At 33.7% G+C, this 13,842-nt stretch overlaps 1 long non-coding RNA gene across 1 annotated transcript in view; it reads right to left on the bottom strand.

Moving 5' to 3' along the window:
* Positions 1-3,122: 3,122 nt before the first annotated feature.
* The window catches only part of LOC146997305 (uncharacterized), a 101,128-nt gene continuing 90,408 nt past the window's right edge, over positions 3,123-13,842 (bottom strand). The window contains exon 3 of the long non-coding RNA XR_015041314.1: positions 3,123-3,537. This is a non-coding gene — a long non-coding RNA (uncharacterized LOC146997305). The remainder of the gene's footprint in view (positions 3,538-13,842) is intronic.

The raw sequence follows: 13,842 nt of genomic DNA, 5'->3' as shown, positions 1-13,842 counted from the left end.
GAGATGAAGCGGTGGTTTTCTAATGTTTTCTGTCACAGCTGGAAAATTTTTCTGCATGTTTATTACTTCTATGCGTTGCAGCAACGTAATTCCGAACGTAGATTGGAAACTTCAGTGCCAACAATGCTGCATTTAATGTATAGTGTGCGAATATATAGGAAAATTTCAAAATTATTTTATAGTAATAATTTTCACAGCAGTATGGCAATCCAGACTTGTTTCTTTACATAAAAGAACTAAGAGTCAAAAGTTAGCAATTTGAACATTTTATTGTGAAAAGTGTTTTCCTGGAATATAGCTCCAGTTTTTATTTTTTCCATTCACGAGGATCTAACGGGCTGAAAATGAGCACCTAACCCAGGGATGTTTCATATAATTTCTTTAAATATAGTACAGCGCGATAATATCGTGTGTGATCAACATAAAAAGTAATACAACGGATATAAGTGCTTCGACAAAAATGCTGTTTCGAGTCTAATGTCCCATCAGGGACAAACGTCCGTTTCTGCTCATTAATAACCAAATGCGAAAGGAATACTAAAAAATAAAAACTATTGTAGAGACGTAAAATGATAAAAAGAGGAAAAGATGATACTAAAATAAGTGTAATCTCAGAGGAAGTGAGTAGGCTATGGTCGGGGGAGGAGAATCTTAAGACTTTCATATTTAAAACGGTAAAATACCTTTATTAACCCATTAATCGCCAAAACTACAAGGAATGTTTCTTTTCTCATGAAAATAATAACAAATATCAAATTAAGCATTTATAATATAAATTTACATTGAAAATAAAAAAAAAAAAAAAAAAATGCTCTCACCTGTGGAAAACGCGAGTGTTGCGTTCGCGCAACGTCAGCGGAATAAGACTACGGATGTTTAGTGAGTAGGATTGTACTCGTGTGATGTTTCTTTTGAGTGGAGCGCAGGATTACATTTTTGATGTATAACGTTTTATAAATCTACCAAATCACTTTACTTTTAATTAATTTAATATTAAAATATACACTGTATTTCTTTTACAAATACAGATTATTTCAATGGAAAGATTCAAGCATGACAAGCTTGATTACAATCATGATGTAAAGCTACATTACATACTCCGCATCTATAAATAGTCTGGCTATGGTACTCTTTACAACAAAGTCTTTTGTTATCAACGGACTTTACGATAAAATGTCTACCATCTCCATACAATGGTTTTTGAATGCTGAATATACTAGGTCTTGCCATTCCTTTCTTGTTCGCCACCAGATTCTGCAATTTCTGGGGGAACAACAACAATATCAGTTTCATTCTGGTCATTATTAACATTATCATCATCTATTTCTTCATCAAAAAATCTTTGAAGGGTAGGGCTTCTTCTAATGTAAGATACCTCGTTCTAGGCATTTTTAAACAACCAGAACATGAACCAGAACATCGAAAGGAATGAGTGAAAAAGAAGATCGACTACCCTTTTCCTGCTGACGTCAGCGCAACACTTATTTTCCTTTCCTTTCCAAATCAAATTTAAACATCTGAGTGATGTAATGTTCTGATAAACGGTGACCTTGACTAAAAATAGATCACTCATAAAGACGGCGATTCTTTCTTTAAATATTTTCAGCAAAAATACACGGTCGAAAATTTTGCTTAAATTTGCTTAAAGTATGAGATTAATTATTATAAACAAAATGAATTGTTGAAGGCAAATATTTTTTACAGATATAATCTTCATAATATTCCCTACACAAAATCATCTGCTGGTATAAAATATTTTAGGTAGTTATATTTATATACGCATTTATTTTGACCGTTGCGTGAACGCAACACCAGCGGTTAATGGGTTAACAAAAATAAATTATTGTATGTTACATATCCAGTATGTAAAAACAGGATTTGTAAACATTGCAAGAATACGATTAATCATTTAAAGTGTCAATTGTTTCAAACAAATAGTAAATGTTTTCTCATAAAGCTAAGCATAAAATTAATTTCGGTAATATAAGAAAACATTTTTGAATGAAAGTGATTCTGAAGGGCATTTGTCAGTTATATTCGAGTATTTCGTAAATTGTATATCTGATATTCGAACTAAAATTGGTTTGGTAATCGCGAATAAATATGTCACTGCGCAGTTAGGGAGGAGCCTTGCAAAAAGTTAGCATCTTTCAGAGATGATATTTTGTCACCATACAGAATCTGAAGTGTAACACAGGATGGCGTCTAAATGAGGTTATCTCTAAATTTTTGAGTTAAATTTTTCCCTGTGATGGTGAAATTGGCTGTTATGTCGAGGGTCATACTGCAAGGAACTCCTTTGATACTGCCCGTTGATGATACGCGTTCTCTGCTTGGCAAAAGAAATCGAATTTACCCATTATCGAAGTAGAACAGTCTTCACATTTGTTAATTTTCTTGAAATTATCACAACGAAATTGTTGCTCACACGCCTGAAGGTCATTGGATTGAGGTAAATTATAGTAATGCAACAGAGAACCGATATTATCCTTAAGAGCGAAAGCGTATGCTTCAATACCGATACGTTTCAAATTTTCGATGAGCAAGTCAACACGTGCACAGCGCGAAGTATCACATTTTGAAACATCCAGAGATAATAATTTATCCAAATAATTATGGTCGAACATCTTATTATTCGGAAATAGCCAAAATGTCTGAAGTGTCACACGAAAAAAATTAGTAGAAGATTACACATCCAGGGACATAGTATCTTTATACGAAGAGCACGAGGTATCGGCTTACGAACTAGGTCTGGTGCCATTTTAGCTCGTAAAATTCGAAGAATGCCCCAGCGGGAAAATTCAATATCTATGGCCGAAATAATATTCATAGTAATCCAAAAATATCGCAGCAATTAAACACAGCAAAACGATCACTCAAAAAATACAAAACAGCAAGGATCGCAACAGGCATAAATACCCAGGGAACGGTGGGGAGCTATATAGCGAAATGCGGCATGAAACTTCGAACGCGCACGTGAAAGAAATCTTGAAACCAAGCGTATGCTCTGACCGTCTTAAAGGGCTACATAAAAAGCGGTTCTCAACTAAACATAATTCAGCTTTTGAAGGCATAAATCAATTTTTAATCAAAAAATATTAAAATCTTCAACACGCTGCAAATCAAACATAAGCTTTACATTTTTATTATCTTTTGTGATGGGCATAAAACTGTAGAAATAATTTAGGGACAGAACCTAGCATACAAATTAATACAAAAATAGAATTTATTCATAAGCCACCGCTCTGCCTTAAAAAGACAAAGCAGTTTCATTTAAAACAAAATGTTTATTTATTGTTATGTGTTGCAGTCTCCAACTCCAACTCGCTTTATTTGCCGCGATTAACCTGCGAAATCGCAGGTTGTGTTCCGGCTATCGAACTTTGGTGCTTCTAGGAGCGCTGCAGGTAAGGAAATGCCGAACGTAGTTCTCGTGGAGACAGGATAGCAGATGCAGGGGGTGTGACCAATGTCACGTGATGAGCGATAAGACATCTGGTTGGCGATGAGGTATCCAGGCATCGTAGCGCTGTAAATCTGAAGTTTTACAATAGTTATACATAAAATAGTACTAAATCAGTTCATAAAAGGTGTGTGTTGCAGTCATAAATGCAGAAAATAAAATACGATTCCAAAAAGTAAAATAGTATATACAGGAAAAATATAAGTAATATCTTGTGGGCATGGCTGTGTGTGTCACATGATCATCCGGATAAGATTTCTAAACATCATTATTTACAAGTCAAATAAGTTTTTCAGAGTACTACATACTTAAAAACACAAATTATGTTGGAAAATCCTGGTTTCCACTGAGTAGAAAAGCGGCATATGGACGGAGGTGCCTGTCCTCGTGTAAAATTTCATAGTGAAATAGGTTGAAAATGTCCATATGTTGGCACTCCTTAGCGGCGTCATAAAATGCCGTGTTAGTTCTTCTTAAATATTGTGTTGTAGTTCGCAATTTTAATAATATATGTACCTCAAGAATGTACGAAAAAACCACTGAGTAAGAAATTGGTAATAACTTTTCTCATAATAATTTCAAATTTGAAATAAACTTTTAAAAATCCATAGCAATATCGTATCGAAACCTGTTTCCATGTCACATGTATTGCATAAAGAAATGTGAAATTTGAAGAACTAATTTTCCTAAATATTTAATACTCGAATCCGTATAAGTTGCATGCATTTGTTTTAGTAAAGTGTTATGACAGATTTTTTTAAGAGCTGTCGGAGACAAATGATAATATTCCTCGACAGTAATGAACGAGAATACCATGCATTTGTTCAAAAACAGAAACGAAGTATTTGTGAGATTTATTCAACATCCAAGTCTTAATTTTAACAGTTTTATATTATTTTTCTCTACTAGCCAGGTATAGTTTAAGTGTCTCAATTGGGTATCAAAACGCGTGTGTGAAAACACTGGCACTTTGTTACTAGATATTTTTTCCTTAAATTTAGTTTTTTATATATCAAGGTGTCTGTAGTCAATGTGTATATTGTATTAATTCGGGAAGTTCCCTGATTCTTTAAACATGAGTATACAAGCAGCAGTGAAAGTAAAAAATAATTATGAAAACCAAATAGTCTATAACGATTTTAATGCCAAGTCATAAATAATCAAATGAATAACTTCAAATTTCTGAATTTGTTTAATATCACAATTTTCAGTTCCGGTTTTGGTGAGAATCGAAATAATATAAATTTGAATTCAAAATCATGAAAATCCTCGGGATTTTCACGATTTTGTTCTTACAAATCCTTGACATGATAAATAGTATCATAATAATGCTAAATAACTGAAGAAAAATGCATTTGCTGGCTCTCTAAGATTACTTGGATGGCCTCTAGGTTCAGACCAATAGCTTTTAAGATTAGTGTTTTTGAGCAGAATGAAACATTAATTTTTAACAGAGTTTTGGTCTAATAGTTCATGGTATCGATCTATTAGACTTTGCTGTATTTTCAGCACAAAGACCATATTCTATTTGTTAATCTATCACAGCTCAAACAGCACGGTAACCTAATCTGCAAACTATGTTCGCTTGAGATGAGTAAACCTTGTTAGAAAGCTAAACTATTTGTGAAAACTGCATCTAACGTCTATCATTCAAATTTACTTTAACTTGTTGACGAATTTCTGGCCTTAAAAGCTATGTAACTGGAATCAGAAAACAAGTTTGATGAAAAAACAAATAACCCACATAGCACAAAAACATGCCTGGGATATCCCGAAGATGTTGCTCGCGGGGTATGCGCACATCCTCAGGACATCGCGGAATATCTCTCGAACCTCCTAAACACCTCCTCCAGAGTTCTTAGTGTCACATCCCAGTATATCCTCAGGACATCCTAACTAAGTCCCATCGACAGCGTACGGCATGTTATTAGGATATGAATTCTTACTTATTACATCCTCAGGACATCCCACTCACCTCCTAAACACAACCCATTTTATCCAAAAATCATCCTATCTATGTCCCATCAACAGCGTATGGGATGTTGGTAGGATTTAAAGTCCTACTTACTACATCCTCAGGACATCCCACAATATTCCAATTTCCTCCTAAACTCATCTTCCCGAGTGCTTAATGTCACATCCCAGTATATCCTTTGGACATCCTATCTAGGTTCCACTGACAGTGTATGGGATGTTATCAGGATTTTAAATACTAATTACAATATACCTTTGACCTCTTAAATACATACTGTCAACTGCTTAGTGTCACATCCCAGTATATATACAGAGAAAACTTCCAGTGAAAGTATATGAAGGTGTAGTGATGATCTAAAACCTAATTACTTTACACAGATAGTCTCAAATCCTTCTCCTATGGTTACTATCGAAAAATCAGAAATGTTGAAAATATTTATACAACATATTTATGTATTTATGAATCAAAAATACATGAGAAATCGCAGTGAGAAAAAGCACTGCTACCTTAATCTGTGATTATATATAACAAATTCAGTGAATTATAGTTAACAAACAGTGAAAATATTTATATTTCTGAAATATTTTATATATAACATTTTCAATTTCGCATATGTGGCAGCTTGAGATTTTTTTTAAGTATACCAATTTTTTTAAATGTCTAAAAATTTTTGTATTTTCAAGGAAAGCTTATTCTTTCACCTTTAGTATATAAGTAATGGTAATTTACCAAATAAAATTACGTAATGGGGAATACAGAAAAATATCTAACCACTTACTTTTGACTTCATCTGCAGAGAGACTAAACATGTAGTTCAGCTAAATCTGTTATAATAAATATTTATAATAATGCTAAATCCTGCAATAACTATTAATATGACAAATTTTTGTAAACCTATTTATTTGGATGAAAACTAAACACATTCAGAAATTTATGGCACTATATTATGGTTAACAGAGGAAAAACACTTTTCAAAATTCAAAATAGTTTTTATAAATCCAATTTATCACATTTTCCTTAAATTCCTGAAAAATAATCTTATATCCATGTAAAAGAGGAATATGTATTCATCTGTATATAAAAACTCTAAATACTGGAGTTAAACTGGAGCTTAGCCATTGCCAAAAATAAATAAAATGCAATTACTACATGTGAATATAATTCATAATTAAATTTAAACAAATCACTATTAGAATGCAAATTAAAGGAAGCTTTTAAAATATTTTAACATATAGTACCTATAAACAGAGTAGCCATTATTTGTGTTGTATCATAAATTATAATACGACGTTTAGCTTAAGAGAGCTTCTCCTGACGCATGCGCCGTTCGCGTTTATCCGCGCGGTGTATGATGACGTAACTGTTTATTACGTATGTATGTATATGTATACCATTCTTACTTCTTCGCCCTTTTTTCTCTGCTGTATGCAACTATGTTTAAGTTAATCTCTGTCATTAAAAATGTTCATTGATATTACAATCTATTTAGGCTCATTTATTTCTTCAATTTGACTATTCGATTATAGTAAAATAAACATGGGGTATGCCTTTTAAATTTTTTATGTCAGAAATTAAACTCAACCTACCAGCTGAACCATATGAGCAGTTGTATCAGTCAGCCACTGGTAGGTAACCTAAATAACGAATCAACATATAAAGTTGCCAAAATAAGGAGAGAAACAAAATTATGATAATCACATCTTACCTAATCATAAAATTTAATGTATAGGCAAGTCTAAAAAGAGTGAGAAGGAATTTATTTTGCAACACAAAGTAAAGCTGTCTTGCAGGAGCAAAAAAACTTGTCTCATGAGATAGTAAAAAATAATTAACTGTATCTGGTAACATTTATCTGACAACACATAAGTAATTGTTAACTACGTGCAGAAAATAAAATCTAGTCATGATAAGCAAAATGCAATTTTAAACTTTTGAGTTTAACTGCAGAAATCTACGAAAGACGTATATTTTATGTTGTAGCAGTAGTAAATCAAGATGCGGCTAATCTTTACTGTATGGTACACCTTGTTTTTTGTCTGAAAAAATCGCCAAGTGGTATTGGTTGTTCGTGAAATCTGGAAGCCCATTGCGACAAATAAGTTTTTCCGTTATTGTAATGTTGATAATGTTGGCGAAAATAGCCTTTGAAAAAAATAAGTTTTTGTCAATATAAAGGGGTTATTTCTGGAAATATTGCCAACGTGTTGTGATAAATTTAGTTTTGGGCTACATTTTGTAATAGTAACCCTTTTGTACGGACCCGTGTTTTTGGTTCTTACCATTCTTTTTAATTGCTATGTTTGGTTGCACGTAAGTGGTATGGTCTTGTATTTTGAACTTGCTATTATTTTGGTGTGGGTACCATCGTTTGAGTATGTCTGAGGTGAATAACAGACGATGAATTTAATTGAATTGCTTATCTGGAGGATGGAGGAAATGGTGGTGGAAAGCCTAAACGTATGCATGTGAAAAAAAAGGTATGTTAAAAAAATGACGCTTCATTTATTTATTCGTCTCTGTGTGTTAATTTTTCTTTTTGTTGTTTAATATTTTTATGTTAGAAAATATGTATTTTTGGTAACTTATTCCTCTCTGTTTTTGTATTTTTGGTTGTCTCTGTGTGTTAAGACAGTGGCGAATATTTTCTTGTAAACATGATATTTTTAACTTTCTGGTTTTCTTAAAGTGAAAATAGATCAATGTGTACATGTGCAAAGTTAAGGCAGTGCACAATACCTAGTTTGTGCAGTTTTCTGTTTTTTTTTTAAGTTAAAATAGGTCGATGTGTACATGGACACCAAGTTTGTGTATGTCTTTGACTTCTTATTTTGGTTTTGTGTAACGGCAATCTTGAAATTTGTGCTGATTCTTCCAGGTGACGATCTTGATATAAAATAAGAAACGATTTGCCAAGGGTTACCGTAGAGTAAATTTTTACCAAAGATGTTCTACCATAATCACCATTTCAGTGGTTTAAACACTAGTGGAACAGTATTCAGAGATGAAGATTTCAGTTTTGTTTACACAGCATGATGGTTTAGGCACTCCAGCCGTTACGGTGAACAAGATTATAATAAACATAGCCAAAACAATTATCTATAAATATCGACGTATAAAACTGCATGAACTAATATATTTCTTATGCTAGTATGTACAGAATCCTTAATCGAAGTGAAAATGAGAAGACTGTGCCTGACTTACGTGATTACAAACTTACTCTGAGCCGTTTTTCTGTGACTCTTTTACTGTGTAGAGCTGTATAGAGATTTAGAAGTAATCAGTAAAGGCTTGCAACGTAATAACGTCACAAGAGGCTTTTTTCTCGACAAAGCTAAGACTTTCGATCGTGTTTGGCTGGGTGCTCTTATTTACAATTTACACATTTCGGGGTTCCAAGAGTACATTAAACACATAATTAAATCCTGCATGACAGGTAGACACTTTGTCTTTCGTGTCACAGGAATTCTCTCTACACCTAAACTTTTCCTTGCAGGCGTCCCCCAGGGAAGTCTTCGCGGACCTATACTTTTTAATATATACGTGAATGACATACCCACTCTGAACAACACAAAACTCGCAATGTATGCTGATGACACTGCGATCCTTACACAAGGCCGGCTATACAACAGCTACAAAACCACATACATGCATTAGAGACTTGACTCATCAGATGGAAAATTAAGGTTAATGTGGAAAAGAGTCAGGCAATCCTGTTAACAAAAAAGGAGAAGTTCAATAAAAACCTACATTTCTACGGAGTGTCAATTCCCTGGTACAGGCAAGTCCGACCAGGCCCGGTCGTTACAAAAACATAATACAAAAATTTCACCCTTTGGTGAAATTTATCGAACTTCTTAGTAGCTGAGTTTAAGGTCAGGTACATGTCATTCACAATCATTTCCGGAATTTATCCCTCCATCTTTTCTCAGAAACTGAGTAGCCGGGCTTCCCAGGCCCGAGACCCTCGCTAGCATTGTCATTTAAAAATGTGAAAGATGTCAGGCAGTTGCAAAAATGTCACGCTATTTGATTTATGACGATGAAATGAAAAGATTACAGAAACTATTAGCCGAAATGTTGACTGATGAAGATTCAGTTAATGAAGAAGACGAAGAAATAATTGATGAAGAACAGTTTAGTGATCACCAATCGAATTCTGAAGAGACATTAGATTCAAGCTATGAATCTAGTAATGAATTCAGCATTTCTGTTTCCGTGAATTGATATCTTGTCAAAGATAGCCATCAAATTTGAAAGGTAGAGAGCTGCTCGACACAAGAATATTACAGAAATCAGATCATTTATCTGTCTTCTTTGTTTTGGAGAATTTTGTTTTAAAATAGAAGGCTTCTCACGTAAATGTTGCGAAGTTTGGGCGACTGACGGGACAGGGCTTGACATTTTTCATCGAACAGTGTCTCATAAACGTTTTTTAATCCTAATGAGATGTTTGGGATTTGATGACCTAAGAGATCGTCCTTCTAGAAGAGTGGCTCCGGTAAGAAATGATTTTGAAAAGTTCGTTAAAAATGCTGGCGAATACATCACAACTGACGAAAAATTAGAACCTTTTATAAGAAGATGCTCCTTTCTTCAATACATTCCAAGTAAACCTGCAAAATATGGAATTAAAGTTTTTGCTGTTTTTGATGCAAGGACATTTTGTACTTCAAATCTTGAAATTCATGCAGGAACACAACCCAAACGGTCGTGCAGCTCAGAAAATGGTCTTGATAAAGTAGTCAAGAGGTTTAGAGAGCCTATTTTGAATCCAGGGCGCAACCTTACCGTGTACAACTGGTTTACCAGTTATACCTTGGTAAAGAATCACCTTGAAAAGAAAATTACGCTCGTGGGAACTATCAGAAAAAATAAAAAAGAACTGCCAATATATTTTACTTGTGGCAGAAAAAGAGAAGTTTGATCATCATTATTTGGATTTCAAAGAAATATGACATTAGTTTCCTACACACCAAACAAAAATAAATGCGTTGTTCTATTGTCCACCATGCATAATGACAGAGCCATCGATGTTTCGACTGGAGAAGCAAATAAAAAAAACAGAAATTATGACTTTTAATGATTTAACAAAGGGTGCTATAGATGTAGTAACCATTTATAGTACTGCTAGAATTAGCAACAGATGACCAATGGCAGTATTCTTTAGTATGTTCAACATTGCAGCTATGAATACTAGAATATTATTGTTATCTTCGAGGACGCCAGTAGTGCAATATAGAAAACGAAGTTTATTTATCAAAGAATTTGCATTAGAACTTTTCAAGGATCACATTCAAGAAAGAAGCTCGCAGCAAAATTTCCACGCGAATTGAGTGAAAAATGAAATTGCAGATATAGGGAAAATTGGGAAGGACACTCGCCAAAAAAACAGGAGTGTTCTAGGGAAAGATGCCATATATGTAATAGCGTAAAGGACCGAAAACCACAAATTTGCTGCGCTAAGTGAGAGAAAAATGTTTGCGGTAAACACAGCGCGATTTTTTGCAAAAAAAAATGTGAAATGTAAGTTTTTTTTTTGAAAATATTTCTGTAAAAATTTAATATTACATAAATTAGTATTAAATTTCGTTTGCTCACAAAAAGAAATCAGTCTGATTTTTTCTGTTAATGATAAATAATTTCAATCTTAAAAGTGTATTAAAATACAATTTTTTTAGAATTATTAAATTCAAAGTATATTTTTATATTTTATATACTTTTTATTATTTAATTTTTTTCTTCGATTACACAAACAATTTTATTTTTATTTCGTTAAGAAATAACGTTTCGGACCTACGGAGCCCGACGCGCGTCCTCGCGTAGCTAAAAGCAGCGCGCGTCTTCGCGGGTTAACAGCGTGAAATAGCATTCTTTCTATAGACAACAAGTTACTCATTTAACAAGTCCCTTCTACGTCCAATATTGCCTTATGCTTGCTCTGTTTGGGCTTATTCTAGTTGATCCTTAAGGAAGAAATTGAAAACTGCACAAAACGGGGTTTTGAGACAAATTAGTAATGTTTTATGGTAGCTTCGGATTTACAGATTTGCATGCTGAACTGAAAATTGACCACATTTTAACCTTTTACTATCGCCTTGCTAAGAAATTCTATAAAGACAGAGTTTATTAACAACACTGCAATTAAAATTTATGATTACGACGCAAATGATCAATGTAATATCAAAAGGCCTATGGCCGTTCTTAGTTACACTCTTGATTAAGCTTAACTGCACCATGGCTACCTTATATATAGTATGATTTTGTATTGTATGTAACTGTTTACTTTTAACTTGAGCTCCTTACTTAATTTATTCTATGATTATGATCACATTTTTAATAATGCTGACTGGGTCTTGTATTTACCAAATGTTTGCTTGACAATTTTCATGTGTTCATTTATTATTGTTCCCAATGGCTCGACGGAGTTTGCAGCTTTTCTGGACAGCATTTTCATCACCGAATCATGTATGCGTGTTACAAATATTCATCTTACAAATATTCATCAAGTCATTTATTAAGGCCATTATAAATAATTATTTGAAAAAAAACCCTTAAGATATCCTGGGCATATTTATATAATACTATAAGTTGTAACTTTGTATTGTACCCGAAGTGGCATATTTTCATTTGTGGATAGGGTCTAAGACCCAGGCACCCCGGTGCTACACCATCACTCGTTGCGTAATCTGTTAAAAGATGCCTAACACTCACAAAGACCTCACAAAAACTGAGTACTATCAGCCCTCTTTTCGATGCGAGCAAAATTTTGAAAAGGTTATCCATGCCAGAATACATCCTTTTTTGACAGATTTCCCGCACAGCAATTTGGCTTTAGAAAAAATCTCTGTGACGAAGCAGTTGGTGCGTCTGACAGAATTTATTAGAGGTGCCTTTAATAATAAACAATGTGTTGTCTTAGTCATGATAAACGTGGCTAAAGTGTTCGATAGCGTCGGCCCGAGGGTTAATTTTCAGGCTTATTTAAGCTCGAGTTCTCTAGGGAATTAACCCTAATTGTGAGTTTATTTATCACTGAGAACATTTCATATCTGCATTTCATATACTTTGAACAGGAAGCAGGTGTGCACTAATGATGGTCAGAGTTCAGTTTGATGTCCCATATTGTGCACTACTACATATTTGAAAAGATAAAATTATTTTATTAACAAAGGCAAATATTGTGTGTAATATATCCAATTTGTACAGAGTAGAATTTGTAAAGTGCAGGACTATGTACAAAGCAGAATGTTTTAAACAGTGTAAGAATACAAGTAATCCTTTAAACTGTCCTGAGTCACAAACCACTAATAAACCTTTTCCCGCTAATCTGATAAAATTAATTTCTAAAATATAGGAAAACTCATACGCATGAAAGTGTTTGTGGAGAGAGGAGATTTTTCAATTATATGCTGTCACAGGGGGTGATTAATAGTTATTAAATTCATTTTATCGCTTAGGCTGTGAAGCAGATATTGTTAAAATGTTTGCATGTCAGTTTAAACTTGTGTTCATTTCTCATATTAAGCAGTATCATGAATGAATAACTTTATTTACCAGTCGACAATGCAAGTTTTTAATTTTCTGCGTTCTTTTTTCAACGGTTTTATTGGAACGTTTTTATTATGTAAAAGGCTAAAACACTTGTCTGACGCCTACACTTCACTGAAGATTAACATTTATTTGCATTCTTTCCTATCGGATTTCACAAACAGAAAATCAGTTACTGTTCTTTTTAATTTCACGGTGGTTTAATTCTTCTACTCCAACTTAACGTTTATCAAAACTACGTGATGATGCAATAAATCGAATCGATGCGATCGAAGCCAACTCTACATCAATGGCATTCCTTTAAAAGAAATTCTCAATTATTAAACCTATGATTCTATGCCCGGATTTACATTAACATGCTCTCGTTTGATATTTTATTACAAATACTTAATTTTCACTTGTAATTAATAATTAAAATTTTGCCTCAATGTATAGCTTAATGCCTTAATGTTTGACTATCATATGGGAGTGTCTACTCTAGATTATGTATCCTGACGGGTTTCCAAATATCAACCACCTGCCTTTTAAACTGGTAGTTTTCATCTATCACATTTATCTCGCATTTAGTTCTCAATTTTTCGCACTACTTATAAAACTCGGAATTAAAGCATGTTTACTTTCATTATCGGAATTCGAACATTCGTCAGTTGTCTCGTACCATCTTTCAAGCTTGTTATTTAAACTACAATTAAATTCCTGTGTTTACTTCCACCAAGCATAATCATCCTATAAGCCACGCCTCTCCGCTATGTTGGGTTACCAGCCCGAACATAACTTTGCATTACGCTGTGTCGGCGAAGCGGTTATCGTTTGTAATTTCAATTTTACACCATCGCTTAAGCTGCAGAGGGCAACA

Source organism: Stegodyphus dumicola, chromosome 5 (assembly GCF_044657685.1).
Source record: "Stegodyphus dumicola isolate Sdum_Otavi_A_Nest chromosome 5, ASM4465768v1".
NCBI lineage: Eukaryota > Metazoa > Arthropoda > Arachnida > Araneae > Eresidae > Stegodyphus > Stegodyphus dumicola.
The sequence above is the reverse complement of the archived record's forward strand: the minus strand, read 5'-3'. Positions and strand labels throughout refer to the sequence as shown.